The 21378-nt window shown below is 41.6% G+C and overlaps 1 long non-coding RNA gene and 1 pseudogene across 1 annotated transcript; both read left to right on the forward strand.

Moving 5' to 3' along the window:
* The first annotated feature begins 8355 nt into the window (after window positions 1-8355).
* On the forward strand, window positions 8356-9619 carry LOC117295166. The gene is made up of 3 exons (XR_004519646.1): window positions 8356-8494; window positions 8673-8743; window positions 9541-9619. It is a non-coding gene; the product is annotated as an uncharacterized LOC117295166 (long non-coding RNA).
* An 80-nt stretch (window positions 9620-9699) lies between these two features.
* Window positions 9700-13145, forward strand: LOC117294861 (annotated as a pseudogene).
* Window positions 13146-21378: the final 8233 nt, after the last annotated feature.

The raw sequence follows: 21378 nt of genomic DNA on the forward strand, positions 1-21378 counted from the left end.
AAAAGTTAATGTCAGTCGCTTTATAAATCCTTGACGCTAACACGACCACTTGTATTTTTACCGTACTTAATTGCTAGTGTTGTCATTTTCCTAATTGCTCTTACTGTATGTAACTACAATTAAGGTTGAAGACGTTTGCGGGCTTTGGTCCAAAACGTCAGTGGTACCAGCATTGGTCATTGTGCGTTGCCAACGCACTTCCGACTGGGGCAACAACTAGATCTGTAATTTACGTGCTCCTATAACCCTATGACATGTGGCAATGTGCATACATTGCCACTTTCATTGTATAAGTATAGCGCCCTCATATGATGAAATTGTGAACATTTTGATTTCACATCTGTCTCCCAAGCCCCTGGTAATCGCAGAGAGGTTTCGATTTCATAAAAGAGACCAGACAGAGGGGGAACGTTGTGTCAGCGTCTATCAAGCTGAATTTTGCAAGTTAGCTGAGCATTGAACTTCGGAGAGTATCTCAATGAGGCTCTATGTGATAGATTTGTCTGCGGCTTGCGAGATGGTAAAGCCAGAAACGATTTTTGGCTGAAGATAAGCTACAAAATTAGCAAGCGGAGAGGTTTCGATTTCATAAAAGAGACCAGACCGAGGGGGAACGTTGTGTCCGCGTCTATCAAGCTGAATTTTGCAAGTTAGCTGAGCATTGAACTTCGGAGAGTATCTCAATGAGGCTCTATGTGATAGATTCGTCTGCGGATTGCGAGATGGTAACATCCAGAAACGGTTATTGGCTGAAGATAAGCTACAAAATTAGCAAGCCGTGATGCTGTTGAATTACAACAACGAATGAAACCAAACAACGAAGTACATGCCAAAGAAGTCTTCTTTATTTTCTTCATCTTGCTACTGATGTGGAAAAAAAGGTCACACTCCTGACAACTGTCGATTTAAAGATGCAACATGTCACTCCTGTAGAAAACATGGTCACATAGCTCCAGTCTGCCGATCCAAACCACCTCGCACACCATCTGACAACACTCAATCCAACAAACCCCAACATAATAACAAGCGTAAAGGGAATGTTAAGGTCATGGAGGAAGTCTCAGTTATGGATGATGATGACGACGATGTGTTGATAGCATCCACACTGTCGGTCGCACTGCTTGTGACAGAAGTACAGCAGTATTTGTGACTACACATCTCAATAACACTCCTATCAAAATGGAAGTAGACACTGGTTCTGCTATCACAATACTTTCCATGGCAGACTACACAAGAAGTACTTATCAAATGAGAAGCTGCTGAAGACAAATGTGAAATTACAAACCTACACTGGTCAGACAGTCACTCCTGCAGGAACTGTAGATGTCAATGTATTTTACAACAAGGAGCAATGTTTTGGCAAACTGTACGTCGTTGAAGGTGGTGGACCTCGATCCATTACTTGGCCGTGATTGGTTAGCACACATCAAGCTGGATTGGCCCGATTTGCTAGCAATTTCAATGGTACAACCTACAACGACCCCTGAATGAATATCAAGACTTCTTCAGTGAAGGAAATGGCAAGCTTAAAGAGATAAGAGGAAAAGCTTAAGTGCACAACCTGTCTTCATGAAAGCGAGGCAAGTGCCAGAAAATAACAGAACCAGTAAAGAGTAGTGAGTGGGCAACCCTGATAGTTCCTGTGCCTAAAACGAATGATGGTGTCCGTATTCGTGGTGACTTCAAGGTAACAGTGAACCCAAATATAATCATTGATCACTACCCCTTGCCGAGAGTAGAAGATGTATTTGCAACACTTTCGGGAGGACAGAGATACAGCAAACTTGATCTACGTCAAGCTTACCTACATATGGTAATGGACCCTGACTCCAAAAAGTTACTCACAATCAACACCCACAAGGAACTCTTTGCTTTCAACTGCCTATTCTTTGGTGTAGCATCTGCACCTGCCATGCTGCAAAGAACCATGGAACAAGTTCTCCAAGGCATATACCTGGCATACAATGTTTACTAGATGACCGCACTGATGAGGAGCACCTTGACAACTTAAGGAAAGTTCTCAAACGACTCAAAAATAGTGGACGTTTGAACTTATCAAAGTGTGAATTTCTCTAGAAGAAAGTAATCTTCTGCGGCCACGAGATAACTGCAAACGGTCTCAAGAAACCGGAGAATAAAATCAATGCTGTGATGAACGCACCACGCCCCACTGATGTCAGTCAGCTGTGATCCTTCCTGGGCTTTGAAAATTACTACCATCGGTTCTTACCCAACTTAGCGACTGAGCTACACCTGCTCGAAAAGAACCACAAGTGGGAATGGAATGCGTTGTGAAAAGGCGTTTAAAAAAAACGAAATCACTCATCACTACAAATGAAGTCCTAACCCATTATGACCCCAGTCTTCAAGTGAAACTTGCATGTGACGCATCACCATATGGACTGGGCGCAGTTATGTCACATGTCAGCATCCCATATTGTATTAATCACGCACACTTACGGCTGCAGAATGCAATTACTCCCAGATAGACAAGACGGCACTTGCTGCACGCCTCAGGGATATGCAGTTTTTTCTTGGCAGTCAGATTTATGGTATCGAGTATTAGAACACCACACTTCACGGCAACGCTGATGGTTTATCTCGATTACCCCTGGGTCAAACAATGTCTCCACAGAATGACCCAGTTGACTTATTCAACATGATTCAATTTGAAACCTTATCGGTCTCCAGCGCTGATGTTCATAGAGAAACATCTAGAGATGCCTTAGTTTCCAGAGTTTTTGTTGACACCCAATAAAGGATGGCACAATAATCTTGATCCAAATCTTGCAACATACTACAGTCAAAAAAACGAGTTAACTATCTATGATGGTTGTTTGATATGGGGAATCCGTGGCATAATCCCCAACAAATTGCGCACTAAAGTACTCAGTGAGCTCCTTGAAGGCCATCGTGGTGTCGTCAAGATGAAATCTCTAGCATGTAGTTTTGCTTGGTGGCCAGGAATTGACCACGACATAGAACAGTTGGCAAAAGGATACACGGGCTGGCAACAAGTCCAACACAACCCAGCTCAAGCCCCACTTCACACTTGGAAATGGCCTGCAAAACCTTGGCAGAGAATACACATCGATTATGCCGGGCCCTTCTTGGGACACATGTTTTTGGTAGTGGTAGATGCACATTCAAAGTGGCCTGAAGTAATACTGACCGAAGCTACTACATCTAGTCAAACGATCGACACCCTTAGAACAATTTTCGCACCAACAACTTGTGAGTGACAATGGCCCCAATTCAAGTCTGATGAGTTTGAAGTGTTTATGAAGCAGAATGGTATCAGACACATCACTTCAGCTCCATATCACCCATCCACAAATGGTCTTGCAGAGTGCTTTGTCCAAACATTCAAAATTGGACTGAAATCTATGGTGGGAGAGGTTCAATCACTCAAAAGCTGTCTCGGTTCCTGATGGCGTATCGCAATGCCCCCCATGCCACGACTGGACAGTCTCCCGCATTAATGCTCATTGGAAGGCGTTTTCGTTCTAGACTGGACATCCTTAAACCAGACATTCGTCACCGTGTCACTCAGAAACAAATAGATCAGACTGTGTGTCACAAATCCTCAAAGACAACTCAAGAATCAACATGTGCTAGTTCGTGACTACGAGGCCCTCAGAAGTGGATAATAAACATTTCCCGCGTTTGCTGTATAGCAGGAAATTATATTCTTAGGAATTCGAGTTACGCAAAGTGGATATGCATTATGGTGAATAACGGGGTGTATTATGTAATGGGTTTAAGCGGTGGTATTTAAAAATAGAGGGGACAATGGTGCAGTCAGTCAGTTCTAGCGAGCACTACTATCATTAATTTCTATATGTTATGTATAATATTGCATACTTATTTTATTGTGGCAGGCCATGGGGTAAAGGCCAACATCTTCACGGAGGAGGGCACTGAAAGTTTTGGGGCACAGGTTTTCAGAGGAATTTTAAAGATTTTTTGGTTTGTCTGGACGTCGTGTTCTCTGATGAAGCGAGTCAAAATGTCATTTGACACTATGACGGATGGTCCGAAGGGAGTCAAATGTCATTTGACATTGTGACGGATGGTCTGAAGGGAGTCAAATGTCATTTGATATTGTGACGGATGTTCTAAATGTCATTTGACATTGTGGCGGATGGTCCGAAGTGACATTGTGACGGATATATGGTCTGAAAGGAGTCAAATGTCATTTGACATTGTGAGGGATGGTCTGAAGGGCGTCAAATGTCATTTGACATTGTGACGGATGGTCTGAAGGGAGACAAATGTCATTTGACATTGTGACAGATGGTCTGAAGGGAGTCAAATGTCATTTGACATTGTGACCGGGGGTAGTGAGTCGAAATGTCATTTGACATTGCGAGGATGGGTGTTTCAGCAGCAATTGTTAGTGAAGATATCCCGATAGTTTAATCGTCGGGATTAAAAACGGTCGCCGTAATCAAACGTAAAGATATGTGATGCTATCAAGCAAAATGAGTCGTTTGTCGACCCTTGTCATTTTTTTATTTTTGTATACATCTGAAAAGTGCAAAAGCCATGCTTTACTTCTTTGAAACAACCTTTTTATCCAAAAGTTGAGAGTTATGAGTGACTGAAACAAAGAGAAAGGGGTTTAAACCCTTTTTTAGCGCGCACATACATCCCTCAGCACAGGCGCCCCGCGGATTACTTTGAATAATGCGCCGAACGTTTTTGAAGTTTGACGAGTCGTAACCTTAGTTCTAAACTTATGCGATTAACATGCAGCAAACAGCCGTGGATAGCCGCAATCTCGACATGAAAACAGTCTAAAAATAGCGCTTGGTGCCCCATAGCAAAAATCCCCTGAAGGGTTCAAAGGTCGGAAGTACTGACATTGCAATGCATGTGAAGCACGAGCTGCTGTTTTTCTCCCTGTAGTACAGACCGTAATAGTACTGTACCATGCATTGCCTGCGCAATGTACACACAGTATATGGCGATATACGCTTTTTGGTGATCAGTGTTTTTAAACAAGGAATACCAGAATACAGTGATGTGATTGAAATTTTAAATCACATCACTTTTCAAGGGTTTTTAGGTGCAGAAGTTATCTGTAAGTAACAGAGACACTCAGATTAATTTTCAAAGGTATGTTGTGATTGTTTTCAATCACTTTTGAAGTAATTTTTGACGTTGAGATGACAGCACATTTTAGAGAACTTGTGCGCACAATTTTTTGTGTAACAAACCTATGCAAACATTGTTTTCAAACTTTTGTTGATTTCTTTCTCTCACAATGTACATCAGCAAACTTTATTCCCATGCTAATTTTAACCCTTTGATTATGTTATTATTTAGAAAGGAAAATTATTTGAAAACAAATTATTTGAAAATGTTACCCCTGTTGTCTTGTTTTGACTTGTTTATCCTTAATAAAATTGTTGACATACCACTCATCTAGCTTGATCGCATCATATTTAAACTTATTTAATTTTAACTTTTGTTGGTGTAAATTTGTAACTTAGCTGTTTTTCTGTACAATAGAACGCAGATTAGGCGTCGCTCCAAGTGCTTCGTTGTCGCCATCAATATGATTGCGTCTAATAGTGTATTGATTGCAATGTATGTGTTTAGTAGGACCTGGAGTTATCAATGCATGCACTGGCCCACTGTCATATGAAGTAAGAGTTGGCCCAGACTCGATCTGGCGTAGACACATTGACCAACTTCTTGACGCAGAAACTGGAAAATCCTTCGCTCAACAGCTAGAGATGGTCCCTGATATTCTACCTCCTGTCGTTCCAGAGACCATTGGCCATCAGACATCATCTGATCCTCTTATTAAAGCGTCTTCATCACCAGGATCTTCATCACTCCTTCAGAGCGAAAAAAAACCCCAACCAACTGCTCCTTCTACAATAACAGGATCTCCTTCAAGGACTGAGCATCGCTACCCGCTGCGAACTCTTTTGCGAGCATTTGAGGCTAAGCAAGCCACATTCTGTTCATTATTCTTGTTCAGTAAAATTATTGTTTTTGGAAAGTTGCTAAATTTACAACAAAGATTATTGTTCAAGCAAAGCAGGCAACTTACACTTTCAAATGTTTGTTTGTCTGCAGTTTATTTTCAACATCTTAAAGTCACATTCATAAATACCCCAGACAGTTTCTCTACTCCTATTGGTGGACAGCGTGTCACGTGGGGGTGTTTAAACGGTTGATAATGACCAGCTGGAGCTGTTTATAACTGGCTGGCTTCCGCGTGTCGGGCGCGCAAGATTATCACGCAGAATGCAATTCATAGCTATTAGTAACAGCGCGTAATCTATTTCTTAGCGCCCGCGTAATCTATTTTTAAGAGCGCACGCACGCACACACACAACCCACTCGCATCAATTTTTTTTCGAAAAAGGTTTGAAAAAATATTTAAAACCTCGAATTTTCAGTTTGTCAGTAAACAGTTTGTCCAAGGGCCCACACTTCGTGTATCACAACTTATATATAAAATAACAAACCTGTGAAAATTTAGGCTCAATCGGTCATCGGAGTCGGGAGAAAATAACAGGAAAATCTACCCTTTTTTCCGCACGTTTCGCCGTGTCATGACATGTGTTTACTATATATACTCCGTAATTCTCGATGTTGAGAATTGACAATTGTTTTAATGCTTTCTAAAAAAAGTAAAGCATTTCATGGAACAATATTTCAAGAGAAGTCTTTTACCATTACCTTCTGTAAACCCTGTAAGTTATTTGTAAATCTGTGAACTTTTATTTTGTTTTCTGTTCCGAAAGTGTATAATGGCTTTAACCCTATATATGTACATTGCCACTTTCATTGTATAAATAACGCCCTCAAGGGTTGGGACACGTAATTCCTTATCTTCCAATATGGCGAGTTACACAAGGTGATCGTGAGCCTTTTCAGTATCAATAAACCCATGCAAAATCTCACAAGACCTTTTAGATTGCCTACACATTTAAATTTGTTTGCTCAACTGTTCTATCATTTCTTGCAGCTCACTGGTTTCAGAGGGTGCAAGTTCTACTGGTTTAGTGTTGTTGTTTATGGAGAGAAGTGGCCCCTAATAATGATAAAAACATCAGTTTATAAGGCGCATAGTATCTGGAATAGTACCATTCAAAGGCGCTAGTCGATAGCAAGCTGACAGATTGAACAGATGAGTCTGGTGGTTGCATTTGAATGTTGACAGATCAAGTTTGTCTCACAGGCACTGGTGTTACCTCAAAATTATCATTTATCCTCGGCAAATAGTGATCCGGTCTGCTACGTGGAGCTGACTGAAGTCCTTTTTTAATAATCGACAACAGCGAGTTATAGCTACTGTGAAAGCGTCTCTTCTTGTGCATCAGCAGTTTGCTGGGGGGTCATCTTCACATGCCTTTCGGTGCCTTTATATATCGCTAGTTCTGCCTATCTTACAGTATGGATTACCAGCCTGGTACCCATACACTGCCACATTATCAGCAAAGTTAGAAGGGGTACAATGTAGGGCAAGCAGAATGTGCTTGAAGCAATGGCAAGGTGTACTTGTCAAGGCCGGAAACCGAGCTCTTCTGTGTGAATACACACTCGCACATCCAGGACTTTTAGCACAGCGAGGCCGTCCTCGCTTTGAAAAATTGTGATAAATGCAGCATTATAGCCAGTTTGGACGCCACTGAGATATCTAAGCTTTTGGGACTAATCCTCGGTTTACGTAATTTACGAGAGGAGTATGTGTGAGTTAACACCATTCTGTTGCCGGTTAGCACTCTTGGATGGTTACATCGCCCTCTGTTGATATGAAGTTTCCTTCTTGGTAGTAGAGGCGGCCATTTCTAATTCTGAACTCATTTATGCATGACGGTTAGCTTATTCGATTTGAGTCGGGTAGCGTGGCCGGTTGCAGCTGTCATGGGGACGCATCATAAACATTGAGTACATTGCATCCACCAGGACCCTAGAGTCAACCATTCGACCCATGGAAGCTCTCGAGAGAAGACAAAAAATGGTGAGTGATCTGAGTGTAAATAAATTTCCATGTAATCCTTACTGTACTGACTACATCACTATATACAGTCGTTTGACCAGTTAACGATTCCTTACACTTGTCAACAAACACATAGTTAAATGATTTAGGACATTACCAATTTATGTTTATACATGTGATTAAGAACTAACCCCTAATAATACGTACCCCAGTTGGAATTCCACAAGTTCATTCGAACCAAAGTCAATTCGTACCCAAGTAAATTCGTACCCGAGTCAATACGTACCCAAGTTCATTCGTAGCCAAGTCAATTCGTACCCGGGTGTACTGATACCCAAGTAAACTCGTACCCAAGTAAACAAGTGCGTTGAAAGACAACATGGCGGATATTGCCGTTCGTTACTAAATAACGTATATGTTACATAATTTGTATGTCTTCTTTCTAGTATGAAGAAGGGGACAGCGTAATGGCACTGTGGCCTCCAGACTCGTCATGGTATCCAGCTGTAATCACCTCCATAACCAAAGGTATTTAAACAAGTATCATTACTTTTGTACTGTGGACACACGAAATTACAGTTGCACACCCTTATTGTGATCCACATCACGTGAAGAGCACGTTTTAAAGATGGCACAAAGTTGTATGTTTCCCCCACCCCCCCAAATGAAATACAAATTAATAAACCGTTTGCCTTTCATTTTTCAGGGAAGTCACTAATCAAGTACTGTGTGCGTTACAATGATTATGGCATCACACGCTCCTTATTTGAGCACCAGGTGAGTAAATGATGATGTCATGTATTAATTCCATCGATATGAATTTAATAACATGCTATGTTTCTTCATAATATATTATGTTCTGTACAATTGAGACGTTTTTCCAAGGTTTACGTGTTGAGGCAATAAAATGTCCTCTCTAAATGTAACAGAGTGCAAAACCACTTGATGTTTACAGCAAGCGACTCGCTTTATAGTAAAAGCTGCATATAACCAATTCGTGCCACCCCCCCCCATGGGATATACTGTTTGAAAGGATGCTTTAAAGGAACACGTTGCCTTGGATCGGTCGAGTTGGTCTTTGAAAAGCATCCCGTAACCGTTTGTTATAAAATCGATATGGTTAGAAAGATGTTGTAAAAGTAGAATACAATGATCAACACAAATATGCCTCGAAATTGCGTGGATTTCATTTTACCTCGTCGACAAACACGGTCGGCCATTTATGGGAGTCAAAACTTGGACTCCCATAAATGGCCGACCGTGTTCGTTCGCGACGTAAAATGAAAACCGTGCAATTTTGAGTGATACTTGTGTGGATCATTATATTCTACTTGTAAAACATCTTTCTAACCATATGCATTTCATAACAAACGGTTTCAAACGCTTTTCATAGACCAACTCGACCGATCCAAGGCAACGTGTTCCTTTAAGTTCTGACTAGCTTAGTGCTTATGTATTATTTGCCTATCAATTTAAGGGCACGCTGATCCACTCAACTGTATATATCTAATTCGTGTCATAATCCTATCATATCTCAGTGGTGTTAATTATGTCATTTATCTTTTCCTTGCTAGCTGGCCCATCAAACATCAGGTTTTCAGTCTGATACTTCAAGGTCTGTCAACCCCAACACCAATTGCAGGGATGACGATGACCCACAAGCTATTTGTCAGTCTGATCCTTCAAGGTCTGTCAACCCCAACACCAGTTCCTGGGATGACGATGACCCACAAGCTATTTTTCAGTCTGATCCTTCAAGTTCTGTCAACCCCAACACCAGTTCCTGGAATGACGATGACCCACAAGCTATTTTAGAAACTGCCGAGCTTCACCAAAGCAATGAAGCTGTAGGATGTGAAACAAATGATTCTAGTGAGAAGTGTGCCGTAACAGTCATGCAGACCGAAAATGTTGGTGGACCAAGGAAATGGGACAACAAACACTATTGCTTTTACTGTGATGAGCCTCAGGCCAAGTTACCCCGTCATCTTCAGTCGCGTCATAAAGAGGAGAGGGAAGTTGTAGAGATAGCATCGGAGACCGACGTTAGTGCCCGCAAGAAACTTCTGTTATACATCCGCAATATTGGTAATCACAGACACAATTGCCAAGTCCTTAGAGAGGGAAAGGGTGTCCTTATTATAGTATACAGACCAAATCATGAGACATCTCTACACGCATATGGACCATGCATACATTGTTATGGCTATTACGTGCGTCTTGATCTTTGGCGTCATCTGTGCCCACTTAAGCCTGCGCTCCCTGCACAGACTGATGGTAGCAGTAGGATAGGTCGTGTTAGGAGGCGAGTAGCTAACAAGAGTGATTTGTTAAAACCACCCCCTGCTGGTGTATCTTTCCAGTTGAACAAGGTTCTTAGTTCTATGAGGAGAGACAATGTTGGTCTGGTTGTCAAGAATGATTCTTTGATTCTGGAAGTTGCCAAACGTGAATACCTTAGACTTGGCCACGATGTTACACAACATGGCTACATTCGGAACAAACTACGAGAACTTGGTCGTCTTGTTATACAACTGAGACAAAACACTCACCAACCAAATGCATCACTGGAAGTATTCGTGCATCCCCGCCATCTGAATGATATCTTCAAGGCTGTTCATGATGTCGCCGGCTTCAGTGAAGGAAAACAGATGTATCACGTTCCATCTCTAGCACTCAAGATTGGACATTCCATCAAGAGATGTGCACTCATACTGCAAGCAAGTGCTTTAGAGTTTAATCTTAGGCAAAAAGCGGAACAGGCCGAACAGTTTAGGCAGTTATGTGAAATTAAGTGGCCAGAACTTGTGTCAACCCATGCCCACAGAACACTGTACCAAGGAAAGCGCAACAAACGTGCTGATCTCCCCACAAATGCAGATGTGGTGAAAATCTCATCGTTCATTCATGAAACTGGCAACAGGGAAGTGCAGCTCCTACACTCTGCTAAGGGCCATGAAATTACACCAGCTTGGAAGAAATTGAATGAAGTCACACTGTGCCATCTCATTATCTTCAACCACAGACGACAGGGGGAAGTATCCAAAATGAAACTGGAAGATTTTCACAAGCGCAGTAGTGCAGCCATTGTGAATGGTGATTGCGTGATGACTGATCTTGAACGGCACCTCTGTAAAATGTTCCAAGTCATTAAAATAGTTGGTAAGAGGGGCAGAACTGTTCCTGTGCTTCTTTGTATTGATGTGATGGCGTGGTTGAAGGCTCTGGTCGCAAATAGAAATGCAGCTGGAGTGGCACAAGACAATATGTTCTTATTCGCACAAAGTTGTTACGGAGGCTCAGGTCATATACGAGGAAGCGACTGTCTACGAGCATCTGCAAATGAGGCGGGCCTTGAGAATGCTGATAGCATGCGATCTACAAAGCTTCGTAAACATGTAGCGACTGTTTCACAAATTCTGGCCTTGAATGAACAATGAACATCAGCTTGAAACACTTGCAGACTTCATGGGTCATGATTTGCGGATCCATCGTGAGTACTACCAGTTGCCACACACTGTCCAGAGGGTTACCAAACTGTCTAGACTTTTCCTCAGCTTGGAGAGAGGCAACTTGGTTTCGCAACATGGCAAATCTTTGGAGGAGTTGCATGTTACTGGAGGTAAACAAACCCGTTTTTAACTTGTCTTTCCAAATTAATTCAAACTGTGGTAACCCCCCCCCATAACATTCATTCACTGTACAACCTCCCCCCCCCCCCCCCAATGGATTGGCCAACATGTTTAGGTGTGTGCGCCAAAAAGCAAGCATACCTAAATGTAACAATTGCTCTTTGTTTTTGGGGCCTGATAACTCGGCCTGTGGCCGTCATCACCTAACCCCCCCCCTTTGAACATCATTCACTATACACCCCAAACCCCACACACCCAACCCAACGGATTGGCCCACATTTTTATTTGTGTGCCAGAAAGCAATCAAAGCTAACTGTAGAAGTTTAATTTCTTGTTATTGCAGAAGGCTTCACCAGCGACGAGGACAGCAGTGATTCAGGTGACTCGTGTGACCCAGCTTTGGAGGACAGTGTTGATGGCAGTAAGTTTGTAATATTTGTGACTGCCTATATCTCTTGTAGGTCTCTTGCATATGCTGGTCCTATTCCCTGTTTACCCCCCCTAGACCAAAATGCGATAAGATGCCAGACTCCGTTTGCTTTCAACAAATTTAAGGTGTCATGCACCATCAAAGTACAGTCATAACCTAGAGTCACTCTGTAGGCACAGCCAAGTGATTAGTCTAGATTAGCCCATCTCGGCAACTCATTTTGTACGGTAGGATGAAACAAGATGGCTGCTTCTTGTCAGGCATTTTCTGCAGGTACCTTTATCGCACTCTTTTGTGCTAAATTGCTTATTGATTTACTCGAGGAGTAAATGTCACATCGGTAAAATGAACATATTTAGGTTATGTATACGCCCCATTTGATTATGTTTACTTACTTACCTCTTCTTTCCTGTGTGTTGTAGGAAGGCCACCAACCCAAACGGATCCAGCTCCAAAAGCTCGACAAGTCAAGTGTCGACAATTCAAGCGACGCCCCTGGACTGCCCAGGAAAAGAAAGACGTAACCGAGGGCTTGCAGAGATTCATTTTGCTGATGAAGAAGATTCCAGGAAAACGTGACATTGAATCATCCTGTTCTGTGGCATTGCAGACCAGAACTTGGAGAAACATTAAGGACTTTTGTAGAAACACGATGACACTTATTAATTAAGGTCTCATGCACCACCAAAGTACAGTCATAACCTAGAGTGACTCTGTAGGCAGAGCCAAATGATTAGTCTAGACCTTTGGCCTGCCCCCCCCCCCCAAAGAACAAGAAAATCGTGTACCACCCCCAAAAACACTTCCTAGAAGGCCAGTATACACATTCACATTAGTGAACCGCAAGAAAAAGGATTCATGTGTTATGTCCTCACATCGATAGGTACCATGGGACTTTTGGCAATGTCCTCCATTGGATAGTATGAAAAGTATGTCCTCAATCTGCAGTGTACACATGTATTGGTGATCATGTATAAGCTTGCAGCGAGGGAGCTATCCGAGCATCACCAATGAAAATGTATGGCACTGAAACCTTTGTCATCTGTACCTGTTGACGTGACCCGTACAGAAGGAACTCTGTCTTATCATCTTTTAACTTCAGGAAGTTTTGTTGTGTCCAACGTTGAATCTCTTGGATGCATTTCTCAAGTCTTGCAATAGATGAATTTGCGTTTTCTTGAGAAGATTTAAATGTGATGTATAGTTGAGTGTCGTCTGCATACAACATGGTAATTCAAATAAAATTTCAGGATGATGTCATGAATTTGTAAAAATCAACACCCACCATTTAGAGTTGACCACATTTCACCATCTCTATGCCAGAACTCAAGCTTTCAAGTACACCCCAATTAATTCATTTCCTCAGTTAGGGAGGTTTGAGTTATAGCCAAGCCCTCCGAGTTAGACACCAATGACAGATCTGTGGTCAGGAATGGTTGTAATTTGAGTGAAACAGGTGAAGAAGAAGAATCCCCATCCACTGTTATATTGGTCAATCAATCGTTAAATTTATAAGGCGCTAATCCAACAGTCATTGCTCATAGCACCGAACAGTAAGCTTTTGAAAAAGGATGAGATTTTATAGATGCAGAATGGGGGCTGAATACTTTCAAGCTGCACCAGTTGATGCAATGTTGCAAGGTCCCTTGCAGTTCTGTTGTTTGATATCCTTTGTAGTACTCTAGGTAGCAGGGAAATGGGAAAAGATGTACCCCAGGAGGCCTGTCCAATCGAGCTCAGGGATGAGCGTGTCCTGTACAAAGCGTTGGAAGCTTGTGATCGGGATGGGATGCAAACCGATCTATGTGAGGCGTGTCCATATTAATGAACTTTTTTTCGGACTGTGGGGTAGGGACCACTTTGTAAAACTGCTTACGGGTGGTGTACTGGTACTAAGGTCTGATGGGGAATGCACCACTTTGGGAGTTCCCACGTGTGCGTGCAGAGGGAAGGTGAGTGGGTACCCCCTTGGCAGATTTCTGTAGGAACCTCCTGTGGAGTTGTCTGTCTTTATCTGTAAGATATACAACTCTGTTCTTCTAATGCTGAAGAGCCTCTTGAACTGGTACAATGTAGGAGCAGGTAGATGTGAAGTATCTTTCTGTAAGTTCCCGCCACTGAAAAATTCGTCTAGGTGGGCCCCACAACATGACAGTGAGGCATCTGTATTGAGAGTCACCGATGGAGTGGGTGGCAGAAATGTTGTACCGCAGGGGAGATTCTAATGAAGAATGTACCATTTGAGATGGGATTGGATGAGATAGCTGACAGGAACTGGTTTGGTTATGGCTGTTTGGTTTCAGTAAAGAACAAAATTCAGAAAAAGCTGAAGATGGCGCATGAGCATCCTGCACCATGTTACTGGGTCTTCAAGACTGGCCATAAATCCAAAAAGACAAAGTCAGACCCTGGCTGGGAGAATTGACGGAGTAAGGAATATTTGAACAAATTCCGCTCTGGTGAGGCCACATTAACCTTCCCGGTTGAGGGAATGCCCCAAGAAATGTTGGGCTTTGAGATGGAACTAGAGAAGACCTCCCTACGTTGATAATGAGCCTTATTTGTAGGTTCGTTGAAGAGCTTTGACAAGTGTCCGAATAAAGGATCAGCCAGTCGGCCAGGTACCTTGAAAGTAGGTATCTCCGGTGATATGTATGACTCTTCAGATTTATTCGAGGGTCGGCGCAGGTTGATCTTCTTGTCAGTCTTAACAAGCTTGGTCTCTTGAAGCATAGTATCATCAAATTTGTTTGCAAAGAGATCACTCCCGATGAAAAGGTAATCTGTTCTCTGGAGCACTGTGAGGGCCAGTAGAGCTGATCGAGGATGAGCGAGCTACGCAGGGAAGTAGCCATAGCCGAACTGGTAGTGATTGACTGTAAACATGAACCGACTAGGCAGTCATCAAGAAAACTAAACATGACTGGCTGGAGCTGTGGATTCACTGTCGCAGGGTCCTTTGAAGCCTGAGCGAGAGTATCGCACACTATAATATAGACATGTTGGAAACCTTGGCCCCACAGCGTAAATGACGGTCTAGCTTCTCGAGAGAACTGTTGAGGTCTTTAGTGCGTTTATCTGGGAAGATATTTTTTCGGGTAGGCTTATCAGACCGAAGCGTATCTTCATTTTTTGATGAAATTTTTGGCACTTTGAAAAATTTATCAGATCTTCAGTATTCGTGTTGAAGAGAGATGATTCATGAGCAGGAATTCTCACATGCTTTTTCTTTTGAAAGATTGAGAAAGCCTCTTCAATATTCTCAGAGCAGAAGCTGTCTACAGGAATGGTAAACTTTAGTGGAGGAGTGGGTTGGGGAGAACCCCTGCAAAAAGACAAGCGGGAGAAGGAAACTATAAAATATTACTCACTTCAGAGATGACAACTTTCCCTCTGTGGAATAAGGAAGTAGTACCAGGATCCATCAAATCAAAATCTGGCCCAACTGAGCTCCTTGGGGAAGATCTAGAACGGGAGTAGTGACCAGGAGAATGTCGTCTTGGTGAACAGGGAACGTCCACAGGTGATCCACAGTGAGGTATAATCGGTAGGCGGAACCGAGAACGGGACCCTCTAGAACGGGAGCAGCGAAACACGGAGCGATCCCCGATGCCGCCAAGGAAGTGACGCCGAGAAAAACCCGCGCTCCGCGGTGGTGGGCGGATGCCAAGCGAGAAAAACCTTGGTAATCCGGTGGCTGTTGGGTGTTCACTGAAGTCTGCGAGGATCGCCAGGGAAGAAAGACCATTTTGAGGGCCGGAAGTTGGCGGTGTCTTGTGAAGGAAATGCCCGGAACTCTTTCGCCAGAACCCGGTGTAGATGAGACTGTCCGGCAGAGGCAGGGAACGAACGATCAAAAACATGACTAAAGGATGAAAAATCTTCCAAAGTACCACAGTTCGCCATTGACATCCAGCGGGGGAGCTGGTGAAAACATTGTTTGGTTAGAAGAAGAAGTTGTATCTTGGAGGATCTCCGACAAAACTTGGAAACTTTCCCGTTGGGTACATGTAGGTGACTTGCGTGCCAGGCTATCCTGCCAGGCCGTAAAATATCTCCAATTCGCGGTAGACCAGCCGGAGCAGACCCGCAAGGTTTTTCCTGAGAACAAACGCGACATCTCTGACATGTTGCATGGACGTCGAACTCTAAGGTCGAGGAAAGACCACCGCAGGATCTACATTTCAATTTTCTGTTAGGTTTCCTCTTTCCTTTCGTCGATTCTGACATCGTAACGGAGTTGTCCGGAAACTGAACTGCTTGCCTATATAGTGTGTAATGCTACGTTGTTTTCAGAGAGCTTGGGATAAAAATGACTTGACACTAAGGGCGCTGTAAAAATGACTTGACACTATGGGCGCTGTAAAAAGAAGGGCGTTATTTGTGTTCAGCGGAGTCGCTTGCGCTTGCACATTGTAAATGCATATGTAGGTATCGGAGGTGAGCTATTTTCTGTAATAGAATTAAAAGACTCACTTAATCTGGACACTTTGAATGTTTTTTAAAACAAATTATCTGCTTGTTATCATGAACCTTCAATCCCAACAAACTTCATCTTGTTTATATATTTATTTTTTTACTTATTTATTTATTAATTGATTGATTGTTTGTTTGATTTATTATTCATATCTTTATAATAATCCATTTCTTGATGCATTTATGTTGGAAAAGGAGATTGTTTGTTTAAAGGAACATTACAGAATCTGTTTTTGCTAACAAAACAGTTGCTGGCAGTGTAAGCACTTTTTGTAATCCACCATATACATAAACTGACAAACCTGTAGAAGTTTGAGATCTATTGGCCATCTGGGTCACGAGAGAATAGTAAAAAACATTATACAAATTTTGCATTACATCGATGCCAAAAAAAAAATGAATAAAACGCTCAATGAGCGATAAACTCCAAACGCGAAGTTAGATTATTTATTTGTCATAAAATATGACATTTCAGACAGAAATATTTCAAGGGATGTTTTCTAATATCATCATCATTCATGTCATTATTTAGACCGTGTAAGTTTTATGTAAATCTGTGATCTTCACGATTTTTGTTTCTTACTAATTCTGTAATGTTCCTTTAACTTTTCCGTTGCTTGTGCTGTTATTTTTTTAACTTTTTTATTTCTATTTTTATTGATTTACCTATTTTTCTGTTTATCCATATAATCCATCCATACATTCAATTGTTTATTACTTTATTTCTGTTTTAGATGTACTTATGTACATGTATTTATTTATTAATTTATTTATTTATTCATCTATGTAATTATTTAATATCTATTTTTTTAAATTAAATTCATTTAATTATTTACTTGCTTGTCTATTTTCTGGTGTATTTGTTATTTTGTTTATTAATTGGTTGATTGTTTTAAATCCTTTTGTTGATGTACATGTATTTATTTTGCAAAAGGAGATTGTTTGATTAATTTTTTCATTGCTCGTGTTGTTATTTTATCAAATTGTATATTTATTTATTGACCATATATTTAATTATTTATTCATTTGTGTATTAATAATTTGTATCTATACTTTTTTGAATAACTATTTATTTATTCAATTGCTTGTCTATTTGCTGGTGTTTTTGTATGTGTTTTTGCCATGCTCTTGTTGTAAAGGTGTTTTTTTTTTGTTATTTTAAATTGTGCTTTGTGTATACAGATTATATATTTATTCTAAATTATTATTATTTTTCCAAAGAGAGTATTTTATTTTTTGCCTCCCTATGTGACTGGATCAACGGTCTTTCGAGCTACAGTGTTTTATTAGACTTTTGTTGATCCTGGCCATCAAATCACGGTTGTTTTGTAATTTCCTGTGCCCGAACTGTTTGTCTTGCTTTGTATTTACTTTTATATACTGTCTGCTTGTAATTGTTTAATGAGTTCCTTTTTTTTAATAAGGGAATAAATACATGTATGTGCTTGGTCAGTTTTAAACACTCTGGTTTAATACCGGTTGCAGTCTGGATGCGGTATTTATCAAAATCCAATCCAAAGGCCAAGCACATTTTTATTTTCATTCATAAATACCTTTTCAGTAAAAAAACATCAAAACTGCAAAAATTTTAACTGTTCAATGATTTCTTTCAACAAAACGGGTTGTTCTAAAACCCCCTCGACCCACGACCCCCCTCGACCATCGACTTTTGTGCGATCTTTTTTTCTGTACACCGAAATTGCCACAGTTCACAACCTCAGTCAATCACGCATAAAATTTGGTATGCTGACATCGACTACCATGCCTCGCACATCACAACCACAGCGTACGAGACACGTAGTATGCACGAAGCAAACTTCGCGTGATTGGCTGCTGAGATCGGGCCTGTGTCAATTGTGATGTACAGATACAAAAAACGCGGCATTTCCACGTGTATCTCTTGGCCGATCCGAGATTATTATCCCAACTGGAAACCTGTGTTTACCGCCCGAGTACGATTACGGCCAACTCATTACGTGATGATCAGGCGGACCCATTTCCGGCCGATCGCTCCCGTCGATCCTGTGTACTATGGTACTACTAGTTGCTCTAAGCGGAGCTCAAGGTTGTAGACCCGACCGACCGAATGGCCACACGGACATGTTTGGGGTCCCCAATCGGTGTGCACTTGGCGTACAAAAGCGGAGAGTAAATACTCCCAATTCTGTGTGGCTGCTGATGCAGATAAGTATAACCGCAGTCTCAGACTTGAGGTCAAGCCTAGTTGTGGAAGGAAGTTGCGTCGCGCATCACACACTGTGAATTCTAAATCGGGGACTTAGTTCTTACTCGGCCGTAAAGCGACATTTTATGAATTCGGAATTGGGACATTCTTCGAACATGGGGCGGACGTCGGAGGGTCGTGGGTCATGGGGGTCGAGGGGGTTTTAGAACAACCCCAACAAAACACCCCTCCAGCTATGAAATGGTAAGGCCCTCTGGTAAAAACTCTTTATAAGGAGATTGGCGCGCGCGTATTGCGTGATGTGGCACAGGTGTTCCAGCCATTGCTCTCGACCAATAGGAATGAATAAACTGTCTTATAAGCACAGGTGCAAGCTCGCGTGTCACGCCCATCTTTAAACACTTCTGGATGTGGTTATATCATCCATTTAAACACTCCCACGAGATCCCAGGTCAAAATTCCAGTTGAACCTAGTTAAACTGGGTTTAACTGGAACTAGTTGACAACCAGTCAATAAACTGGTTAAACACAGTTAAAACCAGTTGGTTTAATATGGAAAATGGACAGAAACAAACTGGTTTAAAATTTAAATCTATTTGAACACAGTTAAACCTAGTCCAAACCAGTTGGTTAATATGGAAAATGGACGAGTTTGGTCACTATCCAATTGACCCCAGTTAACTGGGTTCAACTGGAATTTTGACCTGGGATGTCCTCTCAACCAATCAAAATGGAGAAACTGTCTGAGGTATTTATGAACGTATCATAAGGGTCTTCGCCTGGGCATTCTAGAAGTAGGGCACGTACTTCTAGGGCAACTTCGGGCTGCATCGCGAAGACTATGCATACTTAGTTTGCTGCTGTGCTACATGTATGTGCCGTGTTATAAACTGCGCTTCTACTTGAGCAAACAATAATTGCGGGTCATTTGGCAAGAATGGAGGTGGCTTTAAACTAACCGCGAATTGTGGATGTGGAGGTAATGGTTTGTCTTCACTCTCCGCCATACTTGACTGTAAATTTACTGAATAGGGACAAGAAAATAAATATTGCCAGATTCATTCCAACTGGTGTTGTAAGACTTGTGTGTCTTTTTCAATGAGCTCACCACTTCCTTTTCAGTGTTGGTTAAGCAGGCCGTCATACAAATGAGAAAAAGGCATTGTGTATGAGGTAAAATGACTTGACTAATTTTTACGCCTTCTTGGCTTTCTAACGAAAGTGTGCCATGAAAGTGTTCGAGTGCTAGTACCGAATTGCAATTCAACTGTTCTGATGCGTGCATTCGCATGGTCTAATAATGAATCAAACTTTCACACAAGAAATAGTGTTAGGAATTTCAGCATTAGACATTGTCACCATTCTGAAGAAGCTTCTAGCTTATGAGTGAAATGTGACTACTTAATTATATGTAAGTAACACCCTTGGGTTTATAACAACAAATCTTTTAATTCATGATTATATCAACAATCAAGATGATGATAGCAAACTGATTTATTGGGCTAAATTTGTTAGGTCGTAATACCAGAGCCCTGAGGTATTCCGTAAGGAACCTTGGCCACAGCCGAAGCCTCGTCTTGTTTTTTTGATGACCTGAGAACGATCATAAAAGTAAGACTTAAGATGCAGGTATAGGGGGGGGGGTCCAAAACTCTCTGGCTGTAGATCGTCTCTAATTTGCTGGATCTTGTTGGTAAAGTAGCCGGAGAACATGGTCACAAGTTCTTTGAGGAATGAATGAATAGGTAGCTTGGGTGTTGGGTTTCCTATTCATGAGGTGGTTTGTTATCTGAAATAGGGATTTCTGGTTACCCTGACAGTCGCGGATTTGCCCATGATAGTATTTTGACTTAGCAGCAGTAAAGATATGTATATAACCAGTCACACCAAAACCACTACAGCTTGACATACTTTTATGCCAAGTTTCTTTGATGAAAGAATTCTCACTACTCTTCAGGCACTAGCAGACCACAATGACACTCTCATCACTTTGATCAATCACTTTGTGGACATAACACAGGTCAGAAACATACCACCATCACAGTTGCCCTAGCCATCATACAAATCAATGCAGAGCCTGATAATGTGAGTTCACTCCAGTCATCTTGGTGCAGAAGCTTGCCTCCATTGGGCTAGAAAAGTGTTGTATTGGCCAGGGATGACATGTCAGATAAAAGACAGTCAATGCGATGCCTGCAAGGAGTTCCTCAACAAACAGCAGAAAGAACCGATGATGTCATACTGGAACGAGGATGGAATATTTTTTCACTGCAGACATACTGACTACCTAATAACCGTTGATCACTACAGCAATTTCTGGGAACTTAACAAGCTACAGATACAGGAGCAGAAACCATCATTGAACAAACAAATCAACGGTCTTAAGCTCAATAGCAACAAGACTGAATTCCTTTACATATCTTCACGTTTTCGTTCCACAGATCATATATCATTCATTGACTTAGATGGCACACAGGTTAATTATGTCAGGAAGTGTCGTAATTTGGGTGCAATGTTTGATGATAATTTCACTATGGACAGTTTTGTTTCACAGAAATGCAGATCAGCATCTTTTACACTTCACAAAATTGGAAAAATTCGCAATCTGATAGATAAACACACTACTGAACGTTTGATTCATGCTTTTGTAGTGTATCATCTTGATTTTTGCAATAGCCTCCTTTCTGGG

This window comes from Asterias rubens, chromosome 9, assembly GCF_902459465.1.
Source record: "Asterias rubens chromosome 9, eAstRub1.3, whole genome shotgun sequence".
NCBI classification, from domain to species: Eukaryota; Metazoa; Echinodermata; class Asteroidea; order Forcipulatida; family Asteriidae; genus Asterias; species Asterias rubens.